This window comes from Oenanthe melanoleuca, chromosome 2, assembly GCF_029582105.1.
Source record: "Oenanthe melanoleuca isolate GR-GAL-2019-014 chromosome 2, OMel1.0, whole genome shotgun sequence".
NCBI classification, from domain to species: Eukaryota; Metazoa; Chordata; class Aves; order Passeriformes; family Muscicapidae; genus Oenanthe; species Oenanthe melanoleuca.
In genome coordinates this window covers 87,521,172-87,538,446 of record NC_079335.1, presented here as the reverse complement: position 1 = coordinate 87,538,446, position 17,275 = coordinate 87,521,172, and the positions used below count along the sequence as shown (strand labels likewise).

The 17,275-nt window shown below is 41.5% G+C and overlaps 1 non-coding gene across 1 annotated transcript; it reads right to left on the bottom strand.

Moving 5' to 3' along the window:
• Positions 1-214: 214 nt before the first annotated feature.
• On the bottom strand, positions 215-304 carry TRNAY-GUA (transfer RNA tyrosine (anticodon GUA)). The gene is given in 2 exon segments: positions 215-250; positions 268-304. It is a non-coding gene; the product is annotated as a tRNA-Tyr (tRNA).
• Positions 305-17,275: the final 16,971 nt, after the last annotated feature.

The following is a 17,275-nucleotide window of genomic DNA, read 5'->3' as shown; positions in this document are numbered from 1 at the left end:
TAGGAAGGGACCCACAAGGATCACAGAGTCCCACTCCTAAGTGAATGGTTCATAGGGAGGTGACAATGGTCACAGCACTGCAGCTGTAACAACCATCAGAATCAGACTAAACTTCTCACTGGGTATAGCGTAGTTGTAAGGGGGTGTTCTGTGAAGTTGTAAACTCCAGAAAAAAAAGTGAAAGACAAAACTGAAAACAAACCTCAAAAATCTTTCCTTTGAGCCGGAGTTGAACCAGCGACCTAAGGATTACTTTTCAGAGACAGCCTACAGTCCTCCGCTCTACCAGCTGAGCTATCAAAGGAAGGTACATGAGTGCCAAGAATGAGTCAAGCCTCCATCAACAATAGCCTTAGGCTCTAATGGGCCTCCATATGTATTGCTTTTCACAACAGCAAAACAGTATCCAAAAAAAAGGCACAAAGCTAACTCTCCTGCAAAATTGGATTTTGGTTACAAACCTGCCAGTTTTCTCTGCCAAATAGTTCACAGCTCTTGTAAGACTGTTGGTGGTGGTAGCGTTAAGGTTGGAGTTCTTCTCGTGACCCATATGAAATCTGTCTACGGCTTGACAAAGAAATTTGCCCAGTCTTTGGTGACCTTGCCACATTTCCTAACTTGAACCAGGAATAGAGGGAGACCTCCCCTCCACACAATTCTCCACAACAGTTCTCCAGCCAAATCCAGTAATAAAACAGCAAACGAAACAGTTAACACCTCCCACAGCTTCCATAGTGAATGCAGAGGAACAGAAAAGAAGGAAAAAAAAGGAATAACCACTGTGGTTTCAATTCAAATCCCACCAACTCCCTCAGTGCATGCAAGACCCCTTGAACACAGATGAGTTGCAATGTCTGGCATTGCAACCAGTGGCCTCCCCAGCCCCTGGGCCTGGAAGGCTGAGCCCTTTGTGAATCATCTGAGCTGCAGCTCACAGCTGTGGCAATTGAAAGCAAACTACACTCTTCTTGAATTATAGTGATTCACCAGCATTTGTCTGTCTGAGCAGCAGGGTGGGGCACAAAGCTGTGAGCAGGCACCCTGTTTGCCAAACCACCATGCCATCCTACTTGTGATGGGAGTGTGTGCAGCAGCGTTACCTCAGTGCCCTACAGCATATCCATCCCTAACCCATGCTTACCTCCTCCTCCTTGTGACTCAACCCCAAACACGGGGCTGTTGCAGAAAGCTTGTAGCCAGCAGGATGGGGGAAGTGATTATTCCTGCATATCCAGAGCTTATGAGCTTGTATTGGGAACGCTGCCCACCAAGCCCACCTTGGCTCCTTGGTATATGGAGCATCATGGAGCAAGGCCAGTGGAGGGGCACCAAGATGGTGAGGGGGCTGGAGCACAGGGTGAGGAGGGAAGGCAGAGAGCTGGGATTGTTCAGCCTATGGAAGAGATGGAGGAAGAGAGATCATCCTGCAGTCTGCAACCCCCAAATGGGAGAGTCTTGGGAAGGCAGGGCCAGGCTCTGCTTGGAGGTGCACAGGGAGAGGTGACAGGCACAACCTGCCAGAGAAATATCAGAGAAATCTTGTTGGGATATAAGAAAAGAAAAATACCATGAAATAAAAATTTTCACCATTGCAAAGTTTGCCCAGAGGATGGAATTTTGCAAAGCTTGACTGACACAGCCTTGAGTAATGTGACCTAATTTTAAAGTCTACTCTGTCTGGAGCAAGAGGTTGGACCAGCAAATGAGAACACAACAGTGATGTCCATGTCAGGAGGGTGACTCCACAGAGCAGATGGACTATCTGCAAAACTATCACTGTGTACACCTCTGTTTGAAAAATACAGCTCTTTGTCTTAACAACCAAACTCACACACACATTCTATTTATTTTCATACTACCAGACATCTTAATACTCCTTCACTAAAACCAACACATATCTCGAAACAAACTCAATAAGATGTCTTCCTGGTTTTGTTCCTGGGAATATAGGAATGTCAGGAAATATTTTACTTATCTACAAGGTACTGTTGCAGTTTCTGAGGCCTAATCCTGGGACCTGTGATGTGTCATGGCAGTCACTTGCCCACAAGCAACACATCAGCTGATGCTGTAAAGAAAAGCATATGGTTGAGAGAAAAAGAGAACTGCTGTATGCCAGAAGGGGCAATATCTGCACTCTCTGGGGTCAGATGGCCTAGGTGGAAAGAAGAACCCTATGCAAGAATGTGGGGTTAATATTGCACTGGAGAAAGAATGGCACAACAGATAAAGAGGACTCAAACTCCTAAATCAGAGCAGATCACATAGCCCCAGGGATCTAATCCTTTCTAGTTTGCAATCCCCACAGCATTTTCAAGGGGCACTTCAGGATCCTTTCAAGCCAATTTAAGCCCATAGTCATGAGTCTGCCTTATCTGAGTTACCTTTCACAGACTCCTTAAAAATAATCCACTAGTTCTCACCCACACATTCAAGGATCCCAAAACTGAAATTAATGCTTTACCCAGTGTAAGTCTTAGGCACTGTCATCTAATCCAAGGTAACAAATACAGACATTTTAGGGCTAGTATCGCCATCTCTTTGCTGCCAGAAGTTGTTACTAGTGAAGATAACCCTAAACAATTTGTACTCTCCTGTAAGAAATCAGTAGTGGTTAAAGTCAAGATAAAAATTCAAATGGATCAGATAAAAAGTGGATGCTGTTACTATCTATGCATGAACAAATGGGATGCAGAAACCACAGTGTTGCGTTGACAATAAAAAGCATTGGAGATGTCTTTTCATGCAACTTGCTAGCAGTGATATATGGGTGATTTGTGAAAGATATTCTAAACTACAAATGTAGCCTCCAGGGCAGCTTTTCAAAGTGGATATTCCTAGGAAAAATTAATTAATTTTTTCTTGATTTTTTTTAACTTGGTAAGCTTTGAATTCTTAACAGAATTAAAATTTGGCATGGAGTTCATGAAAGATCTCTGATTATTTCGATTCTTTTAACTGATTAAATGAAGATACCAAGCTTTGAGATCCATGTGACTGGAGCCCTGAGCTATATAAAGGGAACAGCTCACCTGTTTCATGTGGTGTAGAATAAGATGAAAGGAAAGGATGTAGCTTGAAAGCAGGATGGAGAACAGCCAGAGGTAAAGCTACTAATAGCTGGACTGTATAATTACACTTGCTAATGCTATGTGTTTTGTTAAAATCAGATTAGCATATGATGGTCTCCAGTGTTTTGTATACTTACAGACTGACTTTCTAAGGTGGCCTTAAATGGTTTAAAGGTTTTTGGGCGGTTTTTTTTCCAGAGAAAAGATTTTTAAAATCTGATTTATTCTGAGGGACTTGCAAGAATTGTTTTCTCTTCTTTTGAGGTGGAAATACATACATGCTCTGAATATGAGCATTAGACTGGACTCACAATAAATTTGTGAAATCTCCGTGTCCCCTTTAGTTCTGGCTGGTGTGTGTAGCCACTAGTCAACTGCCATGGTTTCTGCACCACCAGCTAGGGATGATCTCAGGGTATCTCAATTTGGTAGCTTTTACTCCTACAAGAGGAGAGGAGGTTTTCCTAAAGACTGCTACTCACAGCAACTTGAATTTAGAGTCTGAAGCATCAGGAAAACAACCATCTCCCTCTGTTAAAATTCAAGATAGAAGTCTCTTTGGGCCAGGGACTACCTTGGTATTTAAAGGCTGAATAGCAGCTGGCACAACAGACCCCCAGCCCTGTCTGATGACCCCAGGCTCTGTTGTGATGTAAATAATATGTAGGACTGCTTGGGCCAGCTTCAGAGACAACTCTAATAATGTCAGTGTGAATGAATGCCAAGGGGCAGGAAGGTGGGAATGAAGAAAGAAAAGAATTGGGAGAGTACATGAAGGCTTCATATAAAGGAAGTTTGATTGCATCACCCCAGTGTGGGCTGCATTTCAGAAACAGGGAGTTTATAGGATATTAATTACAGGTACCAGTTTTTGTTGTGCTCAGAGAATCCATTTAACACTTCTGATGCTGCTCTGTTATCAGTAAGATATCCAGAGGGAAGTATCCTTTGGGTATTCAACACCTGAGCTGCATATGCTGAATTTTGCTACGTAACAACCTTATAGGTCTGGGGTGGTTTTTAATAAAAATAAAATATTACCTTTACAGACAAACTTTTCATTCTGTTTTCTTCCTAGGTGAAAGACAAGACTAAGGATGTGTAAGCTTTTCTTTGATGATGATCAGCCCAGAAAGTTTTGATATTTGGGTGGCAATAAACCACAGCTGGGACAGGACATTACACAGATACAATGTACTAGCTCCCAGGTGCTGCAAAGTGTAAGCCATCAGAGAGCCTGCCCCCCATGCAGGTGAGCTAGTTTCAGTCCAACATGTACCACCGTGCACTTGTTTGTTTGTTTGAGAAGTTTTCCCCTCTGTGTGTCCTCACTGCTTTGCCATAACAGCTGTAAAGGCTGTGGCCTCACTGGAAGCTTCAGTGGCATCACCTGCATCACCTGAGGGAGGGCAGTAGTGCAGAGTACAAGAGTGGCACTATTTGGGGCACAGGAGACCCCCACCTGCTGTGACTGCTTCCCTTCAGGTGGCAGTGCTTCCATCCAGCCACTTCCCTTCCCCTGCTCATCAGGCCTCTCAAAGTATAAAAGCCCTAATGAAAATGAAACATGCCTGTCATATATAACGAGGAAAGGCTCAACTGCTGGCAAAAAAAATAGTGTGAAATTACAGTATCAGTGTGAGAGGGAGAGATATGAGTCCTCAGTCCCCAAGAGAGAATTTGAAAGTGCATAATTTTCTCCATTCATAAGTGGCATTTAAGGGGCAGCTTTTGGAAGCTGAGAGGAAAACCCAGAAGAAAAAGAGCACTTACAAGTGGAGTGAATATTTCTGTCCTAAATATTTGGGACCCTTTTTTGATACATAGGCTTGGTTTAGCACTGGGAGATGTGCATGCACAGCCCTGATGAATTGGTGTAGTTCCCAATGTTTTTCTACCCACACCTAATGTTTTATGTAGCCTTTCTGAAGACTCAATACCAAATACTTTAGGGGTTACTCTGACGACAACAACAACAACCAAACAAATAACAACAAAAAACAGTACTAGGATATAACTCTTAGGCTGGTTTTTCTCTCCATGGAAGAATTCAGCAGTTCTGGGTAAGGAGAAGACTTGTTTGTGTCAGGTCTGGCTGTGGTAGGGGATACTTGTCTCTCACACTCATAAGAATATAATTTATTTTTAAAGAGCACTTTAATATAGTATAACCATATTACCACACATCTTGCTTAAGCAAAGAATTTTTCAAATCTCTATTCTGTGCCAGATAGAGTGACTATAAAATGAGTTACTGTACCTTACATTTCTGGCTTGGCTATTGGGTAGGAAGTTAATTAGACAAACTCTGACCACATCTTCTTGATCCAAATCTGCATTACTTGGACATATAAGATTTATATAAGAATTACCAGCTGCATGAGAGCTCATGTTTCTGGAGAGAGCTGGACTTAAAGGATGAAATAACAGGTAAAGGAGTGGAGAACGATGGCCACTGTGAGACCCAAACCAGTGAAGTAGTAGCATTTATGTTCTCTTCCAGCTAGACTTTAACACCTCAAAGTGCAGCCAGACTATGTTAGATGCATGTCTGAGACATGAATGCTGGCTTAGAGCACGTGTAAAACGAAGTTCTAAACACAGCTTGACTTTTCCAGGTTATTCTTCATTTCAGAGAACAGTGAATTGGAGCCAATTGCACACACTAATCCAGATACAGCAGACCATACATTCGTAACCCATGAGGTTACTGACCTCACTGACCTGTCACATTCTGCTGGGCCATAATAGACCCAGATTAATAGACCTACCAGGATTCAGCAGGCCAGGCAACAGCAGTTTCAAACCTAGGCTTCACCTCAGCCTTCAGAAAAAAAACCTTTGGTCACTGTTTTCTGATGCCTCTTTTGCAAGCATCAGAGTTTCTGGGAAATTTTTCTTGAGAACTACCGCGACCTTATTAAAAAAAAATCTGCTATGTTCCCACTTCTTTGTCAAGAGCTGGGCTACAAACTATGCCCAGATAATATATGGTCCTCTTTTCCAGTACTCCTACCTTTACATAGTCAGAGCCACACATTTCAGATATCACCAAGTATCAAAAAAGGAGTAGGGCCGTGTTAATATCAAATTTAGTTTCAGGTCAAAACATCCTTTCTGAAAGGGATGAGAAAACTTCAGAAAGTAAGAGCAAGCACCCAAGGTATGGCTACATCCCTACAAGCTGTATAATCCTTCCTTTTTCTTAGGTTAGGCTTGGATACAGCACTGAGAAAGGTGCTGGGCCAAGTGATCTTATTGCCATTAGTTGATGTGTGTTATTTGTATTGCTACAGGACTCTGGGACACCAAATGGGGATTAAGGTCCCACTGCACAAGGCACTATAAAAACAAACATCACACAGACAGTTCTCTGCCCCTGGGAGCTAATCTTTGGCCATTTCTCTGCAGCATCTGGGGATGAAGCAGGGCATAAGGAAGTGTATTAGGGTATACTGCATGGACTGCAAATAATCTTATTCCTGTAACCCTTGTCCTTTCTTACCCTACTGCCTCTCTTCTGTTTGCTAATCTATTTTACCATCTCAGTTTAAATTTAATTTGTGAGCTTCTTGGGCAAAACTCTTTGTGTCTTTTCATTTGTTATGTTTATTGTGTTTTTTATTTTCCCTTTTGCATGGTTTTGAGCCACAAAAAAATAATATGCAATATTGAACATGAAAGAAAGCTTCCTTCTCTCCCTAAAAAAATAAATGGATATGATCTATTTAAATGTGCTTCTCTGAAGTGTTATGATTTTGTACCTCTATAGAGCCTAATGTACACCTCTGGATCAATGAGCAACACAACCAGTATGGCAATACAAATAAAGAAATCTGGTCTACATGGATATACACACCAAGTACTCCTCCAGATGATATGCAGACAAAGGGGCTATATCTGCAAAATAATTCCTACTGGTTAAAAAAAACCTGCTGGTATACTGCATTGTGATTGATAAATTGGATTTGCAGGGCCCTATAAAGATAAAGCAATGTGACAGAGTCAAGAGAATACAATCTCAGCATCTCCAGAACCTGGAATGAAATGTGGAATTTTCCCACCTCCTTCCTTCCAGTCCAGCCTCACACCTCTTCCCCTGCCTACAGCCACAGCAGCTTCAGTTGTACCAAGGGACTGTTTCTTGGGAAAGGGAGGTGTTTGGGCACAGGCAGTTTCTAACCTTTCCTGAGGAAGAGACTGCCTGGACTAAAGCAATAGCTAGAGCAGCCAGTAGGTCCAACAGCCCTGCCACCATCCCTCTCTCCAGAATCTTACACAACTTATGCATGCCCTAGAAGAGGAAAAGTGAGAGGCATTTACTGAAAACTTGTTTAAAAGGCTGTGCTGAAGAACTATAAACAATAGAGTGTGTTAGTTTTCACAGACAGAGAAGGAAGAGGGTACAGAGAGTTTGATGGTGCAATTCACTCTTGCTTCCCCTCCGGGCCACGCTTTTCCCACCCACCATCTCTCAATACACCAACTCTCTCCACAGTTCCACAGCCAAGGCTGAGAACTATTTGGATTAGATGAGGAATTTCAAGTGGAAGCCCTCTGGATGTGTGTGAGTGCCTGTGTGAAGCTGAACTGTGTTTAAAGAAAACAAATGGCTTCTCAGAGTACCTCTGCAAGGTCCTGTTCTAAAAGGGGGCACAGGTAACTCTCGTTTTTCCTGCCACTGCAAACTTAAATGGGATCATAGGGCAGGGGGAGGTCCTGAAAGCAAAGAATCAGGGAAAACCTATGGCAGCTACAGTATGAATAAACTGGCAAGATACACTGTAAATAGCTCTGATGCTGAACAAAAATAAAACAAAAAAAAATGGTATTGCAGCCATTTTAAGATTTCTGCTTCCTTCTTCACCCTTGCCACTAAGCAGGTTTCTTCAACATGTGACAAGAAGAATTCAGAGGGATGCTTGCCAAGTGTTTTCTGACCCAAATCCTAGAGGTATCCTCCATCTGCAGCAACAGACAGCTTGCTGTGGTCTGTCATTACCTTCTGTTTGGTTTTCAACACCAGCTACCCTAGTTAATGAAAGAAGATGCAACCACCACAGAAATCGAACAGACAAACTTTAGCAGCATTTCTGGGAAGCTTAGAGGAAGATTTCTCTAATCTTGAATAGGCCAGAATGCTGGGCAATAATGACTGAGGCATGCATATGTAAGCCCACTGCTAATAACAAACTCATATATTAGGAAAACAGGCTATATAAAGCCAGGTGATAGGGATTTCAGGACAAGAAATGAAAGGCAGAGCTAACCATTCAGTTTCTGTCACAACATCACACCTACCTACTCAGCCTCTATCTGCAGGCAAAAAATGTCATAGCTTGAAAGAGTCAGGCTGTCAGAAATTTTTTTTCCTGCAAGACTGAGACCCAGCTACACATCCATAAAGTTCTATGTAAATGTTTGCATGTGGCCCTTCACATCTAAGGTCTGTAGCAATGCATGGTATTTAGCAAAATGCCATTCCCCTAAAGGGCAGCATATTTTTATTCTTATAATTTTGCATGGAAATTAAAATGAACATATTTTAACATGGGAAAAGAAAACACTTTTACCTCCCAGCTAGGCACTGCTGCTGATGGTGGCCTGATATTTTTCTCTGCATATTCAGAAACAATTCAAATGTAACAAATGCCCATTTACCTACCACATAAACGGAGGTACTTAAAATGCTTGTCTTTGATAAACCATTCTCCCCTTCGAGGATCCATTAGGCCCAACATGAATGAAGCCTAAAAAGCTACTTATAGCTTTTGGAGAATTCTCTAGATTTCCAGCTTCACATTTCAGTTACTGCAATGTTTGCATTAGGATGCTTGTCTGAGTTCTGCCCTGCAGGATTCAGAAAAAGAAAAATGTTCCTTTTGCATTGAACACAACCAGTAGGTATTTAGCTATTTTTTGTCTATTATGACAGTACCATCTGGCATTCATCTGCTGGGTACCTCAGGAGAATGTCCCCTTCCTACTTGCCTTATGATGCTGGCCAAAATGACGGAGTACACCAAAGGTTAACTTCCTGTAATGCAGTCTCTTGGATTATCTTGAGTAAGACAGTAGCTCCTTTATATACCTAACTTTGCATTTCACATTTCTCCTGCCTGCCTGGAAAACAGGGTCATAGGAGATTCCTGTGGGTCAGACACCTCCTAATGTGAAGCCAGGGGTAATCCTAACAAACTCAGTAACAACAATCTGTAAGGCCAGTTAGCGCTGCACATGCAGAAGGAAATGTGGAATTGAAATGGAAACCTGCCCAGTTAGGTTTGCTCTGTTCCACTGAAAAGCTTTGTACAGTGGAAGCATAAACAAACCACTGCTCTTAGAAGTCATGGTTCACCTGCTGACTCAAACACTCATGTCTGTCAAGCAGCATGAGAGAGGCCAAGGGGACTATCTGTTTGGGTTTCTCTTTAGGTCTCAGCCTAATTTATCTTGTCAGTTCCAAGATCTCCATTCCTTTCTTGAAAGGACTATAAAGGAAGTTGGGCTTAGCTGTGCCCTCCAATTATTTGATTATTTTTAAGCAAACAAACAAGAACTTATCTTGGACCAGTTCAGATTGCCTAGTTCAACTCCTGAGTAACTTAAAGCTGTTTTCATCCTACCCCCTTCCTCAAATGGCAGCTCCTTCATCCCTTTGAGGATATATACTTTAATACTCCTAACCTGCTTCTTGCAAACAGCCTTTTCAAGAGAAACAAGCCAGTCTTGAGCAATTAAGACCTATAGATCTCCCTTCACTTCCTTCAAAGCCATTGTGGAGGTGCAGCTGAAACCCATTAAATTCAATTGAGCCCAAATGGCCCATAAGTCATATGGAAACTTCCTCTGGGCTTTTAACAAAGAGCCTTGCTTTAAATTCCAAATTACAAACAAATTCAGTGTGTTCAGCTTTCACATAAAACATAAAAATTAAAGAAAACATGCAGAGGAAAAGTTGCATCAAATCAGGGAGCATTATAAGAATGCACAAGTAGCTACTCTTGTTCTGAAGTTACGTGCTTCAGTAAGAAATGTCCTATTAATTCATGGCAGTATTTTTTTTAGTCTGGACTTAGAGCATGCTTTATTCAGTGTGTGACTAAGAAAAACTGGTGGAATTCCTGACCCTATTCTCCCCTCTGACTTTTCCTAACAATGGCTAATAACTATATATATTCACATATATGCACATAATTTGATGCATATATATATATATGTATAATTATACTTTATTGCATATAGCCACCAGATTAATCTCAGGTTCCTCTATAATAAGTAGATAATAAACATTTATAGACTATATATACTCAACATTAAATATTGCTTTATTGTGGGTCAGTTTTTTATCAAGCTGACAAATTTATTCATGTGGCTTTATAATAGAACTCTCAATCTGTCTAAGATTAGGAATCAATATATGTACTGCAGGATCATAAGTCAGCTAAACACTGAAAAGATACAGGCAGATGCTGAACTTGAAAATTATACAGCAAAATTGTTCCATAATACATCTTTATTCAGACCCCCCATGGGACTGGCACGCTGTAAAAGCCTTAAAAGAGCCTCTGCTTGAGGGTTAATTTCACCCTAAGGGCTCTAGGAATAACTGGAGGCCCAGATCTTTATGACTTTGTATCAATTAATGGTTTTTACATTCTTTTTAACAAGAACTTGATGAAAAATATCCTGCTCTACCTATTCTATTTGGCACCCAAGTTACAAGTCGTTAGAAGTATCTGAATCAGTTTTAAAAGTGCTGTGGAGTGATATTTTCTGAAGGTAATGGCTCTGAGAAGGCAGACTCACACGTGTTCCCGAGGCACAAGAGACTGAAATTGAAACAAAAGGCAGCGGTGGCTTTTGCTTTCACTGATCAGGACTGTGCCAAGCACTGCTCCAAAATGTGAGGGCTTGGTGGTACATTCCCATGGAGACCCAAAGCCTTTGTCGTGGGGGCACTGCTGCCCACAGAGGGGCCCAGGGCACCGCTGACTGACCATGGTGGGTGGGTCAGGGCACTGACACGTGGACTTTGCCTCCTCCCCACATCCCCGTGGCAAATCCTTTCAGACAGCTTTGTACAGACCCGCTGGCAAGGGCAGTTCAGACTATTATAATTAAACAGCCAGCCCTGTTTCTGCCATCCCTCCTCCCACTCCTTCCCCTAGCCCCTTCTCCCTACCTCCTCAAGCTGCTCCCTCTGTGACAGCCCAGCACTCCTTCAACTCACTGAATTTAGCAAAAGCAAACACTTCAACAGAGCCTCATACAACAAGCAAGAGGGATGACAGTACAAGGAAGATGGGACTGTGAAGCCAGGAACAGAGAAAGGAGGTGCAGGAATGAATTGTGGCAACAATCTGCTTCATGGACCCACATCTGAGAGGCATCAAGTTTGTTAAATTAACAAGAGAAAAGGATAGCTGAAATGTGTTAGCCTGCATCTAAGAAAAAAAAAAAAAAAAAGAAAATAGGTCAGCATAGTATATTTTTATATGCATAATGTACTATATATAGTGTATTATATGTATTTTATATATGTAGCAGCTTGACTCTCACCCCACTCCTTTCTCAACATCTCCTGAAATTCATTGGTACTTAAATCTCATGCCTGACACAGTGATCACAGTAACAGAAACTACAGAACTTCAAAGATGGCTGCTGAGGTCTGGGAATATTAAACAGACAACCCATTTCACAACAATGAATTAAGAAACACTTATTAGGAAAGTTTTAGGGGTGGCAGAGAGCAAGAAGCAGAGGAATGACTGCAAACCTAGAAAGGAGAAACGATGCTGAAAAATGATACCTGTTTGAAAGAAGTATATTCTCTGGTTTATGTTTTTTTCAATTGTCTTGAGCTGCATATTCCACAGGAACACTGTAAATCTGAGGAATTGTAGACAGGACATGTTGAATTTTGAGTAAGAGGGAAAAGCAGAGGGGATTAATTCACTCTCTGCTGAGTCCCCACTGCCAAGCAATAGTAAATTAAGACTGCCTGAGAAACCAAGCATGCTGAAATCTCCTCTTCTGGTGGATAAAAATTATCTGAGGGCAAATTCAACCCCATAGCTATAATGGGCTTACCCTAAGCTTCACAACCCAGATAATGGCAAGAATTTAAGTAATAGTAAAATCCCCCCAAAAAACACAAGCCAATATTCCAGCCACGTGGAAGGAAATAGTTCAGCATGATTCAACTGATGTTTGAGGGAAAAGACGGGAAATCTTGGGATGAGTCTGCAGCATTAAACACACCAACAACACCAAATGCAGAGATGCCTGCAGATCCAACACATCCCCATCTCAAGCCCAGCTCTGACCCAATTTGTCTTGGGCTGGCCCAAATACAGAAAAACACTGGCATCTGTCAGTCACTGTTAGGATACTTTTGTTTACAAGCTAATTCATGGGTGCTTTTCAAAATACTAATTTATTTTTTTTCCCCCTGAACAAAATGCATGACTTCTAATTTGAAAGGGGATTTTTAAATGGTTATGATTCACGGAGATTTATGGATATTTCCCAGGGAGTTTCAAAACCTGGACTTTCTTCCCACAACTCCCAGGAAATGCAGTTAAAAGTCTCCCATAGGTCGTTAGTTCAGCGTGTTTGGACTGGCAGTGCAGGACAATCACCTGGCAGCCTCCATCCCAACACCTGCGTGGGGCAGAACCCTTTCAGATGCTATCCAAGGTTGTGCCCATAACTATCCCTCAGTGTGGCTGGGACCAGCATGAACTTGGACAACAGTTTCACGTGTCATTTCCATTTCTGCGTGTTGCTAATTTATAGAGAAACAGGATAGGCCCAGAGGCCAGTGGAACAAACCAGGAAAGGGCACAGGGGATGCTCACTTAGGGAAATGAACCTTAGGAAATTTCTTAAGCCAAAAGCACTTTAAGGACACTATTCTTTTAAACCTAAGAACTATTTTGCATTAATCCCGATTTAGCCACTGAGATTTTCAGCTCCAACTGGTTACAGTAAATAATGCACTGGAAAGCCCTGGGTGAGGCTTTCTCACCCATCTGCCTCACACAGGACTCACTTCCAAGGGATCTTTAAATGTCAGTCCTTGAGCAATGTGTTTCATACACCAGAGCCTGTTGCCTTGCACAATTTGAAGGGAGACCTTCCGTGTTTTGCTTTCCAGCTTTTCTATTCACCCTGAACATTGCCTTCAGTGATAAAGCTAAAAAACCCCACCCTCGCTTGTTATCCTGATAATATTTAATTCTGACAGCACATTCAGTATGCTTCATGAAATATGCAACCCTGTGACTAATGAGGTATTTGCACGTAAGGGCCATATACAGTAAATTGCAGGGCAATAAAAGTAAAGGCAAACCATGAACTGATCAGCCAGCTGTTAAAATGATGCAAAGTGTGCCTTATTAAATGTCTTGTGCTATACCCAGACGCTGACTAGAACTCAGCCCTGGCTCCCTCAGTAAAGCTTCACCTTAAAAAAACTATAGGTCTCCATTTCTGTTGCCATACATTAGCTTTCTGCTTTTCAAATACTGATGGAAGTTCACCTCTCTGCTGACTCCCTCCTTTCGACTCATCACGTAAAGGGAGCACTATTTTGATTTTATGTGTGAGATTGAGTCTGCTCCAGTGCTAAGCACCCTATCAGCATATGACCAACTAGCAAAGCTGACATTTTTGCCATGATTATCCACGAAAAGTGTTTCCTACCTCTGATTTACAAGAGCCCTATTCATGAGAAATGATTAATAGCTCACTAGTGCTGCCAAAAAGCACATAAATCTAGACATCCTCTGTGCTCCTGACATGCCACTCATCTTGTAGATATGTTCAGATCTCTCTCTTCCTCTCTCCCGCTTATCTATGTCTGATCCCCAATGGGCATGCTGATTAGGCAATACAGTTGCTGACTGGGACAATTTTAGGCTTATATTACTGATGGCACCCAATTAGAGGCTGCAGAAAGCAGTGTCCTTCCTGGCTTGTACTAGACAACCATGATTAAGTGTTAAATGCCTTCTAAATTAACAGGCACTATCACCCATGTGTCTGTTACAACTTATCAGGGTAAGAAACCAGCTCCGCTGCCAAGTTTTCTCCATTTGCAGTTAAGTCTCCCAGGCTGTACAGTAATAGAGCTGAGGAGAGGGCAAGCTGCACACAAGCATACACCTGACTCAGCTGATGCTTAACTTACTCAACAAGGTTTCACACACTTGGCATTAAACACACTTCTAAGCGCCCCACTCAGATGTGATAGATTTAAACAAGCACTGTCTGAACCAGGGTCCATGGTATCATTCACCATCCCCTCACCACCCCACCCCCCAGCCTAATAAAAGCTATTTCACAGTTCCTGAGCATTCTTCTTCTGAAGATCCTAGAGTGCTTTGCAATTACCAAAAAACTGATCCATTTTATTCCATAACTTCAGCAAGGCTGCTAGCACAACAAGACACACACAACACACACAAAAAGTAGTTCATTGTGCCTAGTGTGTGAAGAGACCATCGAGGTTGCAGTGCTTTCCCTACATGTATCCACTATGACACAAGCCTTTAATTGTTCAATCATGTTCTCCTTTATAAATAATACAGAATACAGCATGCCTTTTCCTCACTGACTTTGGTGCAGACAGGTTACAGCTTGCCACTGTGTTTTATTTCTATATTCACAATGTTCACTCTTGTTGCAATCCAGTGCATTTTTAATTTAAGATATTAGCATCACACCTCAGAATCATGCACAGCTCCCACTGACATCTCTGGAAATCCCAGCTATTATCCCAGCTGTAACAATAATAACAAGAAAAATCAATGTTATTATTAATAAAATAATTATAAAAGAGCACTGCTTTTTCTAGGTGTGTTTCAATAAGCTTACTGGCAGTCATGCTCTGCTCAGTTTTTTTCCTTCTTAACTTCCTCATGAGTAATTACTGGTCCAAGCTTACAAGCAGCTATCCTCTTTTGGGTGCACCCACCCTGAATTTTGCCAGATCACACATTTTCAACAGATCCTGTTTGCAGTCATTGGGCTTTAATACTGCACAAACTACTTATCAAGTAAAAGCAGGAAAGAATTGCACCAATGCAAAGGGGTGTCTTGTCTAGTTGGGCAGTCTTTACAACTGTAAATGCTGCTCCATTCTCCATATACCTGACCTCCATGATATCTGGTCCTTTTCCTAAGTAACAAATGCACTTTCATCAAAGCCTCGCAACTGCTTCTTTAAAGAGAGAAGAGAGGCCTCTGTAATTTTCATTCCTGTGCCAAAGATAATAAAGTTATTCGTGTTGCTTCTCTGGCCATTGCATCTCAAATCTTTCAGCAGCAGAACATTTTGTCACTCAAAATGATTTGCCATGACCTGGTGACAGACCTGTATCCTGCCAGGCTGTTTGTGCAGCTCTAGCCATGGGCTACATCCCTGAGAAGGAAGCAGATGATGACATGAACAGGTGTTCATTGCAGCTGTATTTTGTGCAATGCTGTTTGCAAAGTATATAACCACACAAAGTAAACAAAAAAAAAAAAAAAAACAACAGCAGCATTTTTTTGTTGCTCAGCCTGTCCAAGCCTCCCTGGCCAGTGAGTCACAAGAGTCAAGGGGCCTTGACTCCCCCCTTGCTCCTAAGCCACGCTCACAGCTTCCTACCTGACTTTTTTTCTGCTGCTTTTGGAACAGATCTCTCACACTGAGTAGCTGAATTCTGCTCAGCTTTCGCTTTGCTTGATTATTGCCTTCCTACAAGTAGCTAAAGACATGTTTAAATATTCCTATCATTTAGCCTGAAGGAAAACTGTTTAGCACATTTAACATCTCTACCCAGAACCCAGACTTTCCATAGATGTAAGAACCATCTGATGGCAGCTACTAACACTTTCCTCTATGAAAAAATAATCTTCTAAAAGAACAGCTACATGCAAAGTAAATAGAGAATTCTTCTATACAACAACAAAACTTGCTGCCCCAAGTGCAAAAGAAGATGTTTAAAACTGTGAGTTACAAAGAGTGAAGGGTAATTTTCATTCTCATTTCTGTGATGTGTGCAAAGCAGAGCAGTAAGGACAAGGTGTTAATACCATCATCTTCCAAAAGGCACAATTAAGGCAAATGGAAACTGTGATGAAAAGCCCATTTACTGGATATTTTCCACCTCTCAGCTTTCCAGATAGCACAGAACCTTTGTTCTTTATAATTGTGCTGAATAACCTAAAATTGAATATGGCACAAACAGACAGACTCATCCCAAAAGCTTTCCATGTGTATTTTTACCTTTCCATGTATTTTCTTGGCTATTTCACTGGGAGAACAGCACACCAACTTCTCTAAGGTGACACCCCTTGGTAGTGCAGGTAGGAAACATTATCTATTGGAGTTGGCTGCACTATCTAATTAGAGATCTCCTGACAGCTCATCTTCACTAAGTTTCATAATTATGTGAGTGAGCGTCAGCGGTCCTCACTCAGCAGTTCCATGGGAGCTTTCTCAGTAGACACCATTTATCCTATTTCTTTTACTGTCATTCTTATTTCACCATTTGCAGTACTAAGAATAGTTTTCAGATACCCTTTTTCCACAAAAGATGTTGCTTGTTGCTTTGGAGACTCATACTGAAAGCAGAGCAGAGAGGAATAAATGACATTTGGGGTATTTCATTACAGCCATAACCTCAAAAGGAGAAGGAAAAAGAGAGAGATGTTTAAAATAACTTTTGTTCCTCTTGTTCACAAAAACATACTGACAAATTACATATTTGTATTCTGGCAGTAGACTACATATTTACAAGAGCTCTTCTGCCTGTCTCCTTTTGTATAATAAAAGGCTCTTACTCAAGATTCAGGTTATTTCAAGGATTGTTCAGTGAAGACTTATTCTATGGCTAACAAATGCATGATTTAACCAAGGAATGCCCAGGAGCAAGTGTAGGAGTCAACACCCAACTTGACCTTATCCTCCTTTGGCAGGTGCTGTACTTTCACAGACACAAATACAGCTAGAACAACTTTCAGAAAGAGGGCGAAAAAAAGGAGAAGGAAATTATTTTCATGGATCATTTACCCTAACTTTTCAAACTCATTTCCTATTTATTTATGAAAATAAGTATAACACAGCATTTAAATTCAAATTAGTGACATAAAGAACCATAACGCTGAAGTTTCTTATGGCACTGTTCATGTTCTGGATGCTGTTTTGGTCC